Source organism: Dipodomys ordii, unplaced genomic scaffold (genome assembly GCF_000151885.1).
Source record: "Dipodomys ordii isolate 6190 unplaced genomic scaffold, Dord_2.0 Scaffold9, whole genome shotgun sequence".
NCBI lineage: Eukaryota > Metazoa > Chordata > Mammalia > Rodentia > Heteromyidae > Dipodomys > Dipodomys ordii.
Window position 1 is genome coordinate 15472608 of NW_012267225.1, and position 18515 is coordinate 15491122.

General features: G+C 36.3%; 1 protein-coding gene and 1 pseudogene across 1 annotated transcript in view; one reads left to right on the top strand and one right to left on the bottom strand.

Annotated features, from left to right (window-relative positions):
* Positions 1 to 18515, top strand: part of Sntg1 (syntrophin, gamma 1) — an 852919-nt gene that overhangs the window by 113528 nt on the left and 720876 nt on the right. The gene's annotated exons all lie outside the window — the stretch shown is intronic.
* LOC105980398 overlaps positions 1499 to 18515 on the bottom strand; it is a 48252-nt pseudogene continuing 31235 nt past the window's right edge.

Consider the following 18515-nt stretch of genomic DNA (forward strand, 5'->3'; position numbering starts at 1 on the left):
AATTCCGTGTTTCTGAAACACTTGATTTTGAGGAATTTCATGCACATTTCAGCATGGTAATAATCTTAGAACCACTCTTAAATTCTTCTCTCATATTACCACTGCTTTAGGAAATAAGTTCCAAATTGACACATTGTGACTTCTCCTGTCCTGGCCAAGTACATCTCATTGGCTTTAGTGAGGCAGGTTTCTCTTCTCTCATACTGATAGAATGATACCAATGATTACATAAACCAATCTGCAGACAGCCAGCAATCCTCTCTGGAGCTCTGTATTTAGGTCTCCGGCCCAGATTTTCTCAAACTTTAGGCTGCTGTATATTTAGAGTAGAATACCAATGAGTTTCAGAAGAACATAAATTATCTAAAATTGTACCATACTGAAAAAAGGTTCAGATGTTTATCTGTAAAGATTTTCTTTGATCCCTTGTGTGCCATTTTCCGTCAACATGTATTTTGTCTATGACACAATACAAAACCTATTTTGTTACTGAGTCCACTTTCTATATTACTTTTACCATATGTATATTTTATCAAAATGATCTTGCCTCAGATGTACATTTTACAAAACCATCTTCAGACACGTGGAGAAGGCAGTGGTGTTGCTATTATATCACTTCATTTTAATTTTTGACATCATAGGTTACTTGTTTTCATGTGATGTGTGTTTCTGTGTGTGTGCACATGCACGCACGCATGCAAATAACCTCAAGCATGTTTCCCTTCTCTAATTATTATATACTCTGTGTATGCCGAGACTACAGTTTCAACTCCATGATGACCAATTAATTTAATCAGTTTCCAGACTCTAATGCCTGAGACTGTCACATCATGAATACAAAATGTTGTTCATGTGTGTCATTTTTGACCTTAAGGAACATTCAGCAGAAATACAAAGCCAACCAGAAGCAGTAACGTAACCCAAATTCAGAACCTCCATATGACAGAAGATTCACATTTTTTTAGAAAATTAGGCATACAGCATATGTGTCCCAAACAATTATTCTGAGACCTTTGAAAAAGTAAATTTTGCATGAAACATTAGAAAGGGTTGAATTTAATTTTTTACTCTTATAGCTTTACATTAAAATTTGTTTTATTTTTTTTCTTGTTTGATTATTTGAGGATCTTTCTATGTAGCCCAGGCAAACCTGGTACTCTGAAGTTCCCAAGTGCTGGAATTATAATCATTCTCTACTACACCAAGTTAAAGCCTATGTATTTTTTACTATTACAAAAATATGTGTTGTGTACTGTGGCTCAAAACTGTAATCCTAGCTACTCAGGAGGCTGAGATCTGAGGATTGTGGTTTAAAGTTAGTCTGGGCAGGAAAGTCTATGAAACTTTTAACTCCACTCAATCACCAAAAAGCTGAAAGTGGAGGTATGGCTCAAATGGTAGGACACCAGCCTTAAGTTAGAAAAGCTAAGGGACAACACTCAGGATTAAATAGAAAACAGTAAGCTTGTTGGTTTGGCAATGGAATTTTCCTTTCTTTTCAGACTCTAACTCCGTTGTTCAAGGCCTCTGTGTTACTCATCTCCAGCTGGTCTCCAGGCTGGCATCCACACTTTGCTGGTATTGCCCCTCCCAATTCTCCCAGCACTTCTTTGATTGTGCTATGATATTCATCATCTAGCATGTGAATCACACCATTTCTGAACAATTTCTGAACAATCACTATCAAAAATGAGGTAAAGAGGTTGCTTTGATGGAAGAATGGAACAAGGTCATTTTGGTAGCAAAATATACCATTACTCTCAGAGTTTCTCTGCTTCCCACTCTGTGCCCAGAGCTCTGTTGTCATTTTTCTGGGAACATAGCTTTCCTGTTCTGTCTTCAGTTGATGTCAAATGTCAGCACCAACTATGAGTAGTGCCTTCCAAACGCTTTCCTCCCAGCACCACAGAATGGGACCTTATTTGGTAAGAAGGTTTGCTATTGAAATTAGTTAAAGTCGTTAAGACCAAATCATACAATCTGATTGGGGTGGACCCTATGAAAAGAAGAATATATAAACACATACACACACACACACACACACACACACACACACATACACTCACACACAAATACACAAATGAGACCATACAGGTAGAGAAAGTAGTGAGCATAATGAGCAGCTGCTGAAAGAGACTATTGGGGCATACCAAGATGAACTCTAAGAAGTATATGTGAAAGCTGCAGGTTATTATTTTTGCCATCCAGAAAATAGTCTTCACCATGCATTAGCGGCTTGCACAGGTTGATATTCCACAAGTTGATATCTGACAATTGAAGTTTGAAGCCAGCTTGGGCAGGAAACTCCATGAGACTCATGTTCAATTAACCATGAAAAAAAACCCAAAACAAAACTGGAGCTGTAGTTCAAGTGGTATGGTACTAGCCTTGAGTAAAAATGTTCAGGGGCATCTTGCAAGCCCTGAGTTCAAGTCCTAGAGCTGGCAACAACAACAAGAAATAGCCATATATTAAGAGGGCATCTACATGAAATCCATTTAGAGAAATACAATGTATATGATTCATATCACCACCAGAATCTGGAAAAGACCAAGGTAGCTCATTCCTTTAAGAGACAATGAGCTATGCTGGCACTTTTTTTCCTTTCTTTTTTTTCTTTTTCTTTCTTTTCTTTTTTTTCATGCTGTCACTTTTGTCCTCCAGCACTGTGATGAGATATGGCTTAATTCTGATTTGAATGAATGCCCTCATATTTCCCTGCTTAGATTTAATCCCCACTGTGAAGGATAAAGATGGTGAATGGTTTAGACGTAGGCCTCTAGGCTTTTCGGCCTTTAGAAACTATTAAAATTGCAAAGGGTCTTCAGGGATCCCTGAATCCTGGTTGCTTTGTAACAGAAGAAAGATGAGAGCACAGAGGCACATATTCATGGGAACTCATTGCATGTGGCCATAACCATGCTCTGTGCTACCTGGGACCCTGGCAGTAAGAAGGTCATTCATGGCCAGATCCTGTCCCATGAGCTTGGATCTCCAGATGCATCTCCAGAATCATAGCTAAACAAACCTCTCTTCATTAAATTGTACCTAGTTTCTATTACTGTGTTATGAGTTATTAATAAAATAAACTAGATCAAGGAATTAATTCTTATTTGAAACTCCCAAGTTAATGGACTTTGTAACAACATCCAACCACATTCTATCAGTATTCTTTTTTTAATTTCCTTATTTTATATTCTTAGTCATCCTTTCTTTCTTTATGCCTGAAGTAGATTTTGCTCTTTTTTTCTGATTACTGGAGATGTGAGTTAAAATTATTGATTTGAGATATTTCCATTCTTTGAAAACTAAACATTTAGTGCTATGAATATTCCTCTTGATACTTCCTTAGTTGGGCCTCCTAATTTCTGTGTTTGGTATTTATTTTTATTCCATTTGACCACTGAATTATTGGAATTATATGCACAGTTTCCTAGTAGTTAGAGATGGTTCTGTTATCTTTCTGTTCTGGATTTCCAAGTTGACTCTGTTTGACTTCAAAGACTTACACTTGCTGGGCAATTTCTCTACCACTTGCTGCAAGCTCTTTTTCCTTTTATTTGATTTTTCATTTAGGGTACCAGGGCTGGGTTTAGATCTTTATCCTTGTACATGGGCCTCCAATGAAGCAGAGATTACAGGGATTCACCATTACTTCTAGTTTTTTTTTAATTGTGAAAATACTGTACAGAGGGGTTACAATTACATGAGCAAGGTAATGAGTGCCTTTCTTATCAAACATTGTTGCCTCCTCCTTTGTTTCCCCTTACCATCCCTTCCCAGCCACCCCCCCCCGCCAAAGTTGTAAAGTTCATTTTCAACATAACATCTTGTATATCTCATTGTTGCAGTGGGTCCACCTGTATCCCTATTTAAACAATTTGTTTTTTCCCTTCCCCTCCACAAATTATACCAACATCAAATACAGTGAAAACAAGGGTCTAGTTAGTTTTTGAGATGGAGTTTCCCTAAATATTTTGCCTAGCCAGACTTCAAAGCATGATTCTCCTATCCCTCCCACATAGATGAGATTATAAGCAGCATGAACCACCATGCCCAGCTCTTGTGTGTGATTTAATTAAAATTTTTTTGATAAGCTGTGTTCTAGTGGCTCATGCCTGTAATCTTATGATTATAGGAGCTCATTCAAGCAGAAAAGTCCTCGTGCATTGTGTCTCTAATTAACCAGTAAAAAAGTTGGAAATGGAGCTGTAGTTCAAGTGATAGAGTGGTAACCTTGAGCAAAATGCTCAGGCAGTGTCCAGGCCTGAGGTCAAGATCCCAGACCAGTACACACTCAAAAGTAGAAAGATGAGAAAGAGAGAAAGACAGAGAGAGAGAGAGAGAGAGAGAGAGAGAGAGAGGGAGAGAGAGGGAGAGAGACAGAGACAGAGAGATAGACAGAGACAGAGACAGAGAGAGAAAGAGAAAGACAGAGACAGAGACAGATGAGACAGAGAGACAGAGAGACAGAGACAGACAGAGAGAGAAAGAGAGAGACAGAGAGACAGAGGAAAGTTTCAAATTGGATCATTTATTTGTTTTTCCCCCTATAGTTATTGTGGTGCTTCTCTGAGTGTTTCTCTTTATTTTATTTTTTAAAATTGTTCTTATAAAGGTGTGTACAAAGGGGTTACCATTACATTACTTAATCAAAGAGCACATTTCTTTTTGGGACAATGTCACCCCTTCCTTTGCAATCTTGATTTCTGAGTGTTTAAAGATTATTTTCTCCAGGTATAATTTTCTAAAGTTTGAGTATATAACATTTTGGTGATTTGTTGATAGTCGTTATCCTATTTGGGGTTAAATTTCTTTATATTTTCTTAAATTTTCTTAACGTTTCTTAAATTTCTTTATGTTTTGTGGAACAAATTTGGAAATCTTTGTTCAACATTTCTCTGAGTAGTCTTTTAGTCTCTTCTATTTTGCTTTTAGTGACTATGATAACAGAAGCATCAGATCTACTGCTATAATCCTTCATGTCTCTGAGTTTCCATTTTTAGTCTTTTTTTTCTGTTAGGTGTAGTGAATCCTATTACCATATTTAAACATTTATGATTTTTCTGTTTTGTTACTGAGCTCATTCCTTAATATTTTTATTCTTTTTGTTGTACTTTTTCAGTCTTAAAATACTATTTGCTATTTCTATTTCAGTTATTTTGCTAGACTTTCTCCTTGTTCCTGATACTTTCTATTTTTAAAATTTGCTTCAAGCTTGTTCAAAATTGGTTGTTGCAAAAAATTTTAAATGATTGCCTTAAATTTCTTTTCTGATAATTCTGGCATCTGTGTACTGGAAGTTTTGATGAGTGCTGTCTTTTCTCTTTAAAATTTTCAAAATTTTATATAAAGAAGAGATTTTCATATAAAATCAACTTATTTTGAATATTGCTATGGTTTGAATGTTCTTTCCCTTGTTACTATGTTAGAATTTAATTTCCAATTATTTAATTTTAAGATCTAGTTAGAAGGAGGACTTTACATCTTGGTTTTTGTCTAGTCAGTGAAGAAGAATTTAATGAGAGTGAATCTTATTTACTGCTAATTAAAGATACAGGAACAAGCACCGTGTAGACTGCTGTGCAATCCTCACCAGCCACCAACTCCTCTGGCAGCTTCCCAGCCTCCAAAACTGGAAAATAGGAGTCTCTACTGTTTGTAAACTACCCACTCTAGGGTGTTTCATTATGGCATCCTGAATGGGCTCAGATAGATAACATAGGCTTTGGATCTCTTAAAAACATGTGTCAAATTATTTCCTTTCAGATATCACTCTGCTAATCTAAGAAGACTCTACCTTCTTGCTGCCAGGTTGAGGGAAAGACCAGGGTCTGTCTTTCAATTTTGGATAAATGATACCCTCTGTCTGGGGAAAACAATGGTATCTTATTCCTATCCACTATTGTCTTCAGTGGGAGACTGTTGGCTGATTCATTATTATCTGATACTCCTATTTACCTTTATTTTTTTCTGGGACTGGTTAGGATGGACTCTGCATTTTTGTTTTCGGTTCTCTTTGTTCTGTGATATTTGCATAGAGTACAAGAGTCATGATCTAAGCATATTCTGTCTCCTTATATTGCCTTTGTGGTCCTTTGATTAATACTCCATATGATGCTTTTTCTCGGCTTCTACAGACACTTTCAAGAGTCTAGCTTCTGCAGGAAGCAGTAATTTTTTGGTCTCTAAGCACTCTGTGTTCTCCCCAACATGGACTCTTCTTATACTTACTTTCTGTAGTGTCTAGATGTTTTATTTGTGTTATGGAGGGTAATAGGGGCAGGGTGTCTTCTTTATTTTCCAGGCAGCAGACACTGACAAGACTAGACAGTTTTCCATGGCTTGTATAAAACATCTGAGAAATCACTTAAATGAGGAAAGATTTATATTTTCTGTTAGTTCCACAGGTGTTAATCTATAGTCAACAGGCCCCATTGCTTTGGCCTGATGAGTTGAGGATAGTCAATGCTAACTGCATTGAAGCCAGGAATCAAGAAGAGAGACAGAGACAGAGACGAAAACATAGAGAGGCATGGAGGGAGGGAGGGACAAAGAGCAGAGGAAAGAAGAGAAGGAAGGAGGGAGGGAGAGAGAGAAAGAGAGAGGGGATATGGATGACTCGAGAGATAAAGTCCAAATATATTTTTTATTGTGAAAATGCCCTACAGAGGGGTTACAATTACATGGACAAGGTAATGAGTACATTTCTTATCAAGCAGTGTTGCTTCCTCCTTTGTTTCCCCTTCCCATCCCTTCCCATCCCAAAGTTGTAAAGTTCGTTTTTCGACATAACATCTTGTACATCTCATTGTTGCAATGGGTCCACCTGTATCCCTACTTAAATGATTTGTTTTTGCCCTTCCCCTCCACACATTATACCAACATCAAATACAGTGAAAACGGGTTATACTGTGGGGAAGGGACATACAAAGCAACAAAGAAATCATTTTATAAATATGTTAGAAACAATCACAAGAAAGAAAAAAAACATTTGAGTCCTTATCTTGGGGTTAATTCCCCTAACATCAACTTATCTGACCTTTTCTGCTTGTCTTAGACATATACTAGTTATTGCAAATAAGGGAGACAATGGGACCTATGTTTCTTTGGGCCTGGCTTACTTCACTTAAAGTCCAAATATCTTGAAAGCAATACCCTGAAGGAATGACATTTACATGGCTGTCATGAACTTATTGATGGTTTAATGAAGTTACCTTTCTTATTATCTAATCAAATCTCTATAAAGCCACTGGCTGAGAAATAAAGCCAATAACACATGAGCATTTTAAGGGATACTTCATACTTAAACCATAACATGGCCATTTGAATAAATTTTTAATATGAACATTTTCATTCTGCTCATTTCTGGGAATCCAAAGAGATGTACACTTACAAAAGGCTGCAGCCAATGGTCACTGTCTTGGTATATAAAGTTGGCCATTATCTGGCCCCACCCCAGAAAATCATGCATCAGGTTCACTCTTTCTTCTTTACATTTTATACTGAATTTCAGTTTTTGTCACATTGGTCTAGTTCATGTTTTCGTTTTTGTTTTGTTTTTTAGAAAATGAAGTAAAATGCAGGCCACACAACTTTAAAAAAAAGATTTGCAAAGTATGAAAGAAATTATCACTCTTTAATGATAATGATATTGGTAAATATATACTCAACATTTTTAATAATCTGCTGAGGCTGTTATAACAAAGTGCTCATAGATAGGGTGACTGAAATGAATGAAATCTATTTTCTCAAATATCTGGAGGCTGCAAGTAAAGACCAAGATGGCAACATGGTTGGTTTCCTATTTGTCTACTAATAGGTATTTTCTTGTATGTTTACATTATCTCTTTTCTATGCATTCACCTTCCTCTTTTGTCCTGATCTCGTCTACCAGTTATACTAGTCAGACTGGATTAATATTAAACTTACTTGTCCTTTAAAAGTCTTATGCTCAGATGTAGCCATGTGATGAATTTGGAGGTAGATCTTTGACACATGAATTTGGGGCATTATTGTAAATTCACTTACAAAATTCAGAAGATCAAAGTGCTTAGTAATCTTTTCATTTGATTTGTTAACAGTAAAAATGAACAAAGGCTAAACAGTTAGAAAGGGAAGTGTACTTTCAATAACCAGTTTTTCAGTGATTATGGAACTATTATTCATTCATTTAATTCTTTGAAAGAAGTCACAACCCAATGAAAAAGGGGGTATCCAAGATAGAAAGTCTTCTTCTATCTACTACATAATTAACCTAAGAATCTGGGGCAGCCAGTAACATATCCCAAATGACCAAGTTTCCAGAAGAAATTAAAATATATTCCCTGCTAAATGCAAATAAATTCAATAAAGGGGTCATCACATGTGTTGCCAGAATAAAGAAGAAAAATTTAAGACAATCTGAGTAGATAGAATAATAAAAATCCATCTTTTATATTTCTTTTCACAGAATAAGATACACAAATGAGTATTTTTCTTAAGTATTTTATGTATTTACAAGATAAACATGGTATGTAAAATCATAGAAAGGCAGTTTTCATTGCTAAATAATTTAATGACAAAACTAATGGAAATGAACTGCAAGATAGGGACAAAACTTGTTTTTTACTTTCTTGCCATTATTTTGAACATATCTAAAAGGTACTATGTGATTTTTTTTGTTTCTCTTGTATGTTCTTCCCCCACGGTGTAACCCCTGTTTTCACTGTATTTGACATGGGTGCCCTGCATCTTGTATATACATTTTTCTAATTTGGAGAGGGGAAGGGAAATAACATAATGCTGAAACAAGGATACAGGTTGACCCATTGTAACAATGAGATGTACAAGACCCTATGTTGAAAAGGAACTTTACAACTTGGCGGGGGGGGAGGTAGGAGTTGGGGAGATGGGGAGGGAAGGGATGGTAGGGGAAAAACAAAGGAGGAGGTAACAATGCTCAATAAGAAATGTACATTACCTTGCTCATGTAAGTGTAACCCCTCTGAACACCATTTTTATACTAAAAAAAACATAAAAAAGGAAAAACATGTTTTTAAAATTACCCTTAATTCTTTCGTTTGAAATTCCTTCCTTAGTAAAGACTGCAAGTTTGAGACAGAGGACTTCCAGTTTCATTTGTTGAAGACCTATGTCCCAAGCCTGGTATTTTATGCCATCTTGGATAATCTAATATTTCAGAAATAGAAACAACTCCTGAAAACAATGTTTGTATATCTCAGGTTTCTATGAGCAGATTTAACTAGATCACACACCAGAATGCCAACACCCCTGAAAACAATTTCCAGCCATGGGGTTTCCAAGTGGAAACCATGTGACTAGCTGATAGTTTCCACTAGAACTAAAGCTGTTTGTTCTTCCCTACCTGGGTGGGTTGGAATTTTCTCTTGGTTGGCTTCCTTCTCAGCACTTAGCACAGTAAAGGCCCTTCTGAGCCCTTATGGGGATCCTCACTGCCCTTCTTCAGTTGAGTTTATCTGTTGAAGCTGTGCCTGCCCCATCTCCCTACTCTCTCATGCTGGGAACAAGCTTCTGCTAACACCTCACGCTTTTCAACTTTTCTCTGTTTTTCCCAAACTTCCACTGCCATCTCCTATCCAAACTGAAGCTTCCTCATTCCCTACCAAGCTTGGGATATTCTTTCCTGACATTTTAGAAAGTATAGGTTTGGTCTCATGTTGGTTTTATTCCTGGATCTATTTCCCCCTACCCGAGGTGGCATAAAAATATGGCATTTTAGAGGGATCCAAGTCAGATGTTTGGAAGATATTCAAAATCCTATTTTCTTATTGTAGAAATGAGCATTGTGTCTTCAGAAAAATTCACACTATATCTTCTTACAGTCAGCTCACATCAAAAATCAATCTTTAGGGACACAAGTGTTTTCTTCTTTCTTGCTATTGTTTTTAACGTATTTATAAGGTACCATGTATTTTTTTGTTGCTTTGTATGTCCCTCCCCCACGGTATAACCCCTGTTTTCACTGTATTTGATGTTGGTATAATTTGGGGAAGGGAAGGGAAAAATTGTTTAAATAGGGATACAGGTGGACCCATTGCAACAATGAGATGTATAAGACAGTATTTTGAAAAATGAACTTTATCATTTAGGCAAGGGGGAAAAGGGGAGGGTAGTTGAGTAGGTGTGAGGGAAGGGATGGTAGGGGAAAACAAAGGAGGAGGCAACAATGCTTGATAAGAAATGTACTTATTACCTTGCTCATGTAATTGTGACCCCTCTGGACAGTATTTTCACAATAAAAATAATCTAAAAAATCAATCTTTTTAGTTATTAGGAGTTACAAATTCAGGAAAAGACTGATATTCTCCCAGCATCACTGGTTCTTAGAAATGACTGTCTAACATAGTTTCACCAGAAACCAGGAGGCAACCTTTGGCAGAAGAGTGGAAATGTGGATATACTTGGGCGGTGTAGGTGTAAACCTGGCAGCAAGAAGGGTCAGACTGAGTTCCTTTGAAAACCTTCTGGTTTAATTATGAGATAAAATGTCCATGTATGGTCTGATCTGCCACAATTAAAGTATTAGATGACTTGTGGAAAGCCAATTTTAGAGATCCTGAAGAAAGGTGAAGGAAAAGCTAGGTCATAAAGAATCAACATTGTTAGCTAGGCATCAGTGGCACATGCCTATAATTGTAGCTGCTCAGGAGGCTGAGATTTGAGGATTGTTGATTGAAACCAGCTTAGGCAAGGAAGTTCATGAGACTCTCATCAACAATTACCCACGAAAAAGAGTGATGTAGAGCTATAGTTCAGGCGATAGGGCACAGCCTTGAATGAAAAATATCAAGGACAGTGCCCAAGCTGAGTTCAATTCCCAGGACTGGCGCGCGCACACACACACACACACACACACACACCAAAATTGCACAGCTTAGTACAACTTATGTCTGTCTAGATGATAGGTACCTATATGAATGAAAATAAATTAGACTTGTTACATTTAAGCATGCAGGGTTATGAATTAAATGTGATGGATTTTACACAATGATTTTCATACACATGACCTCTCTTGAATATTCAAAAGACAAGATAGATTAATACCATTTTGCTATGCCAAAAGACATTTTGGCATATCTCTACATTGATTTTGCACAAACTTTTCAATTTTATTTTGCTGTTCCTAGTATGCTTTTGTTTCTGTTTGTCAAAGAATTAGTCCAGAGATAGAGAAGATGGTAAATGACAATGATTTATCAAAAAGGAAAGAAAGAAAGTAAAGAAAGGCAGACAGGAGAGATCCCAAGGGAGGGCACTGCTTGGGGTGTGTTGAGCAAGAGTTAATAATGTGTCTTTAGGAGACAGTCATGTAACTCTGAAGATCATTGGACAGCCTGTGTGTCATAGCAATCCTCAGACCCAACCAGAGACTCCACAAAACCTACATGAGCACACCATGTGTTGTTTGGCCCCATCCCTAGATACTCATTTGATGCATGCCTCTGAGGTTGGCTGTTCAAATTTAAGTCTTTCAGTATGGAATGCCCAGGGCTGACATGTAGGCTGACATGTATGACTGTTCAAGGTCCTGATGCTGTGATATCCCAGGGTCTGCATATGGGACTGCTCAAAGCCATGGTGAGGGATGCAGAATCTCTGTGAGAGGGGGTCTTTTCCTTTTCTACTCTCACTCACACTGTCTCTTCATTTGTTCTCTTTAAACTGTTGAGAAAACTGCTTCCCACCCTGATATCAAGTTCCTGCTCACTGATTTGTTAAATTTCCTTTGCACTTACTTTCTTCCATTATGCCTATATTGGAACAAGTTATTCTCAGAACTACCTCCCTGATGATTAGGCATGCAACACCCTGTTCTAATGATGTGTTTCTGTGTCCATTTTCTTGCTCTGCACAAGGACTACCAAATGAGGGACAGATTCTCTTCTAGTTAGGCACTTCTAGTCCCTACCCCCTGGCCTGATTCATCATAGATAGCTGCTAATATTGGAGGAATATCCGGATGATTTATTATGTGTAAACATGCTGATTTATTTTTATGTGAAAATAGGCTAAAGCCAAGCTTCTTGTTGGTCAAAATCAGCATGTACTATATACTCAGTGGAGAGAACTTAGGATTTCTCTTACTTGAAAGTATGAAATCATCTTTTTTTGCCTTAAATTGTATTCTAACAATAGATATTGTTTGCTAGATGGCAGATTGTTCTGGCACTCTACACTTAAAAACTATACAAGAATGTATAATAAGAATACAGGAGTGAAGCTTACATAACCTGCAATCTTGAGACTTGAATAACTATGTTAATTTCAGTCATAATAGTTCATCCCTACAGATTCCACATTTACTCTGCCCATGAACAAATTTCATAACTCTTGCCTTTCAGCATTAGATGGTCCAGACTCTTTTTCGAAACAAGTTCATGTGACAACTGGGTTGCATACTAGAACATTTATCTTCTAAAGTTAGGAAATCATCAGCATGATTAATTAGTTGTCAGCTTTGTGAAATTACCTTTTCAAAAGATTATTTTAGTATATGGTATTTTTGAGGTTTGTACAGAGTGTTATGACCCACTATTTTACAACCCTTATCACACATAAACCATTAGGAGAATTTTTTTTTTGTTAAAACGGTTGTAGATTAAGAAGGTCTGGAAGGCTCTCCTCAGATTCTGTCTGTATTCCTAACCAGCTCTTGCAGGTAGCCACTGATACCAGCCTGAGGGCCAGAGCCTTAAAATAAGGATTCTTATGTGTTTCACCCATGATTTAAAATTCTCAAAATGAAATCAATAGCAAATATGACAATACAAAAAATAAATGAATGGTTGGAGTGTCATTGTTTCAGGTTATTTCTGTAATATGCATTAAATTTATCCTGTTTCTATTTCTACTCATCATATGTTGTTTTGGGGGGTCTGGTCATGGGGCCTGAACTCTGGGCCTGGGTGCTGTCCCTCAGCTCTTCAGCTCAAGGCAAGCGCTCTACCACTTGAGTCACACCACCACTTCCGGCTTTTTTCTTTTTGCTTATGTGGTGCTGAGGAATTGAGCCCAGGGCCTCAGGCATGCAAGGCAAGCGCTCTACCACTGAGCCACCTTCCCAGCCCTCATCATATGTTTTAAGAGTAGAGGCTATATAGCATTTTGAAATCCGACTTCCTAAATTTGGCTTCTAGATTGCCTTGGTAATGACAGATTGTCCTCAGATTAGATTCCTCTTGGTAAATTAATGAATATTAATTTTCTAGTCCATATGATTTGTTATTTTTCCTATTGGTCAATTTGTATGCTATCTTTTCTAGTAATATAGGCAGAATGAACTTACATCATAGACTCAAGAGTACAACAGGTATTAAGTTTGCATTTTCTTACCTGAAAAGTTGCAACCAGGAGAAATAGTGGCTTGTGCCTTCTCTAGAATCCTGCAAGGAAGGGTCTCATAGGACACTTGAGGAATAGACTTGCCTGTGCCTGCAAGCAAGAGCAGTCCACAGTGGTTCTTGCAAGCTACAATGAGGTTCTGGTTTTGAAATGAGACCTAAGTTGAATCATTTGAGCCAGGTACTTACACAGATAGTAAAAGTCAGAAAAGCAGGAAGCAAGGCCAGGGCAGTTGAACACTGCTGAACCAGTGCTCACATGTGTCTGGGATGCTGTGGTTTCTGTGTTATCAGCATTCATGTTTCACACTTAGTCTGAGTCAGAGGTCACCTTTTTATTACTGTGAAACTTACTGTAACGTATTTTTTATTATCTATTAACATGATTTTTATTAAGCATTTATAGGCTAAAATTACACTACTAATCTTTGTTAGTAGTCATTTGGAATGCTTTCAAACTCCAAAATTAGGACTTTTCTGAGAAGAGTGATGTCATCTTAATACATGGGTTATTTATTAAACATTTGAGGCAGAAAAATTATGAAATATTCTAAAAGATTAATATTTTTGTTTCCTTGATTAATAAAAGGTATTAAGAAGTTTTTGTTCTGCTGTTCACATGGGCAGATTTTGTTCATGCAGCTGGCTGAGATCACTAGAGTTGTAACCCTATAGCAAGTAATGCTAGCTGATATTGTAGCTTGGCAGCAGGCAGTGCCTACTAAGTTGTAGCTCCACCGATAGCTGTTGGGACCATTAGTTTCTTAGGTTATGTCTCCTAAACTAGAGGAATGAAGTTAAAGGACAATAAAAGGTGGGTGGAGAAAAATTTTATTCAGGAGAGAAGTTTCTCTTCTGGCTCAAATCTGTTGTTGTCCCACAGCAGTTGAATTTGATTGCTCTGATTGGTAGCCTCTATGTAAATGAAGAATAAGAAGCTGACCAATCAGAGCAGATCTATGATGGTATAGTCCAGGTGTGGCTTTCTTTGATCAGAACTAGGTATTTGGAAGATTACTTTTCATTAATTGGACCTTGAGTCGATCTGATTGGCTGTTAATGGCCAAACAGGATTTTTTATGCAAATATCCTTGAGGGAAAATTATAAAATTAGTTTGTGATTAAATGATTATGTAGCTGTTACTCTTTTTATCATGGGTTTTCATGGAAGTTTTGTCGTTAAATTGACCTTATTCAGAAAATCAATGCATATCCTACTAAATTAAGAACATTGAGAAAAGAGACAGGGTTTGGAGGGGTGATGGATAATTATCAATATGCGCTTTATTCATAAAGTGCTTTGTGAAATGGCAACTCCTTTTCAACCTATGAAAGATAATAAAAATATATTTAAAATATCTCATCTGCTAAACACAGATAAAGGGAGGTTTGTAGCTTAAATAAAATGTCATTGGTGAATTTTTAAAATTCAATGAATGATTAAAAAGAAGGAAATTGTGTAATGATGGGGGTCATGACACCATTCTTTCAAATTTCACAATTTTTGAAGTTTTTTCAATAATAATATATAATACATGAACAAGAACATTACAAATGGCTTTTAAAACACAATATTATAAGATCAATGGCAATTATGATCTTTAAAATAATAACTTTTCAAATCAAAGTTATGAATTAATGAAGCTGGGAAAATACATATATGCATCCTTTATTATATAAGCTTTCTTTTCTTCAGGCATAGTAGCCTGAGAAAAGCTACTAAGGGACTATGGAACACCTTTCTTTCTCACTTGACGGGCAACAGTCTACTCCTTTTCGTTCTTTCCTATCTGCTATGAGATCTCTTTCTGGATTTAGAATTTCATTACTTTTCCTATCTAGTCATGCATATTGATCTTTCCTTCTACTGAACTGGCTAAGATCCAGGTCAAATGATCATGCAGTATTCTTTACTGAAATGAGAGCCTTCATTGCTAATAGAAGTAGATGTAAGATTTGTAACAGTACCTGGATCCTATCCAGCATAATTCTAGTCTTTTAGTCTTCTAGTCTTTTCTGGCTTAGGTCTAGACTTGTGGTTTGTGATTATTGCTGCTATTATCAGTCTTGTTATATAAAATAGCTTGCTCAATATTCAATTTTCTTTTAACTTTCTTTTGGAGAAAAGTTTACAAGTAAGATATTCAACATATGGAGTTTTAGGGGAAAATAGGAATGAAACAATGAATGCTATGAACATATTCCAGAGAGAGCTAGGTAGTAGCATATGGAGCCAAAGAAAAATGAAGATTGAAAACCAACATGGTAACCCATTTATTTGTACAACTAATTAAAGGAAATAAATATTTTTTTCTCTTCCTACTTGAAAAGAATAAAGGGATCATAATTTTATACACTTTATCAAGCTTTTACTATAGAAATTTTTAGATTGTATGAACTTGTTAAGAGACAAACTTTGTATATTGGGCAGTCTATTTATATTAGCTACTCTGGAATGGAGCCAGGCATCTGATGTTTTATAAGCATAGTAAATGATCTTGATAGATTGTGAAAAGAAACAGAGACACCAAAGGCTTCTGGAAGTATTTCTTATGTAGTAGGAAATTAAATGAGAATTTTGGGTTAAGGAACAAATGCTTACTGTTTAACACATAACAACATGGTTACAATGAAAAAAAATATTTAAGAAAATAAAAACTAAATGATTCCTGACATCTTATTCACATGGAGTTTATGAAAATCAGTGTGATGTACCAAATAATTTTCAAATGAGATGTCTTTGGATATGCATGCTGGGAAGAACTTTGTATTTCTTTGCCTAAAGCTACTGTGGTGACCTGGATAGGTGCATTCTGGAACTTATCACATGTCCCTGCAATGAAGTGGATGCATACCTTTCTCACACCCAGACAATCCAAAAATTAAGGCATTGGATGGGTCCTGCATTAACAGCAGTAGTACAGTTGCTTTAGGTTAAACTCTTTCTGACTTTCTCAAGCAGTGTTTCTTGTGGAAGAACCACACTGCAGCATAACAAGATAAGAAAATGGACATGCACATATGTTTTTCCTGCACACACTTGTGATTGCACCCACATTCACCCCCCCGCAAACAGCAGCATAGGCTGAAGGGACGAGCTGCTATTCTTAGGGAAAATAGATGATCCCAGCATAGTAAATCCAGGAGAGGTTCCCATTGATAATCTTTAAAGAACTGCAAGAAAATCCAAAATCTTTAAACAATTCTATTTCTAGCTTATAGAGAAACTCCATCATGATTTCCATGGTGGTTGTACTCATTTAGATTCGCATCAACAGTATATAGAGATTCCTTTTCCCCTCACATACTAGCCAAGATTTTTTGTTATGTTCTTGATCATTGCCATCCAGACTAGAGTGAGACGAAATCTTAATGTGGTCTTGATTTGCACTTTTTATGGTCAGAGATATTGAGTATTTCCTCATGTCTTTATTTTATTATTATTATGTTTTATTGTGAAAATACTGCACAGAGGGGTTACAATTACATGGGCAAGATAATGAGTACATTTCTTATCAAGCATTGTAGCCTCCTCCTTTGTTTCCCCTTCCCATCCCTTCCCATCCTCTCCCTGCCCCCCCCAATCCTCCGTACTCCTCCCCCCCCACCAAAGTTGTAAAATTTGTTTTCGACATAATGACTTGTACATCTCATTGTTACAATGGGTCCACCTGTATCCTTATTTAAACGATTTGGAAAAACAAATCCTCATGTCTTTATTGCCATCTATACTTCTTTCAAGAATTATCTAATTGGTGTATTTGACTATTTATTAACTGAGTTGATGATTCTTTAGGACTTTAGGTTTTTGTGTTCCTCGTTTATGCTAATCATGAATCCCTTCTTTGATATATAGGTAGCAAAGACTTTCATTCTAGTAAATATTCTTTTTGCACTGCAGAAGCTTTCATTCAAAGAAATTCCACTGGTCATTCCTTGCTCTTATATGCCGAATTTTTGGAATTCTAATCAGGAAGTTACTGCCTATCCCAATCTCTTTTAATGTATTTTCAGGATAGATATACCCCAGTTTAACCACTAACCAAGGGGGTGGAAATCAGGATAAATAGAATCACTTGAATAATTATGCTCATTGCAGCAGTATTCAAAATAGGTAAATTATGAGAATAAACAAGATGTCCTATAACTTATGATGGATTAAAGAAATATGGTATGTATACATAATACAATTTTGAGCCATAAATAAAGAATGAAATTATGTCATTTACAGGGAGATGGAGGGAACTAGAAATTATTAAGCTCAGTGATTTGAATACAAGAAGTCAGACACACTGGGTTATTGTTAACAAATGTCTTAACTTACAGTAATCATAGATTTTTTTTATGAAGAATTGCTAGATAAGTCATGAGACTATCAACAGTTTTATCTAGAACAAGGAAGTGATTGCTCCAAATGTGTGTGTATGTATGTATGTATATATATATATATATATATATATATATAATTTTTTGTTAGCCATAGGGCTTGAACTCTGGACCTGGGTGCTGTCCCCCAATCCAAACATATTTTAGAGATAATTGGGCATTTACTCAAATGATCAGAAACAAGACCATACTAAAGCTACCAGCAAAACTATGTTTATTGCAGCATTATTTACCATAGCTAAGATATGGAACCAACCCAGATGCCCCTCAGTAGATGAATGGATCAAGAAAATGTGGTATGTGTGTATGTGTGTGTATATATATAGGTATATATATATATACACATATACATACATACATACATACATACACACACACACACATAGACACACACCTACACAATGGAATTCTATGCCAATATGAGAAAGAATGACATAACCCCATTTGTTAAGAATCAGAAAGACTTGGAAAAAATTAAATTACATTAAGTAATCTAGGCCCAAAGAAACATAGGTCCTATGGTTTCCCTCATTTGTAATAACTAGTATATGCCTGGGACAAGCAGAAAAGGTCAAAAGCTTATGTACATATGACTAGATAAGTTGATGCTAAGTGAAATGAACTGCAAGATAGGAACACAAGTAGTTTTTTTTCTTTCTTGCTGTTGTTCCTAGCATATTTATAATGTACCATGTGATTTTTTTGTTTCTTTGTATGTTCCTCCTCCAGTGTATCACACCTGTTTTCATTGTATTTAATATCAGT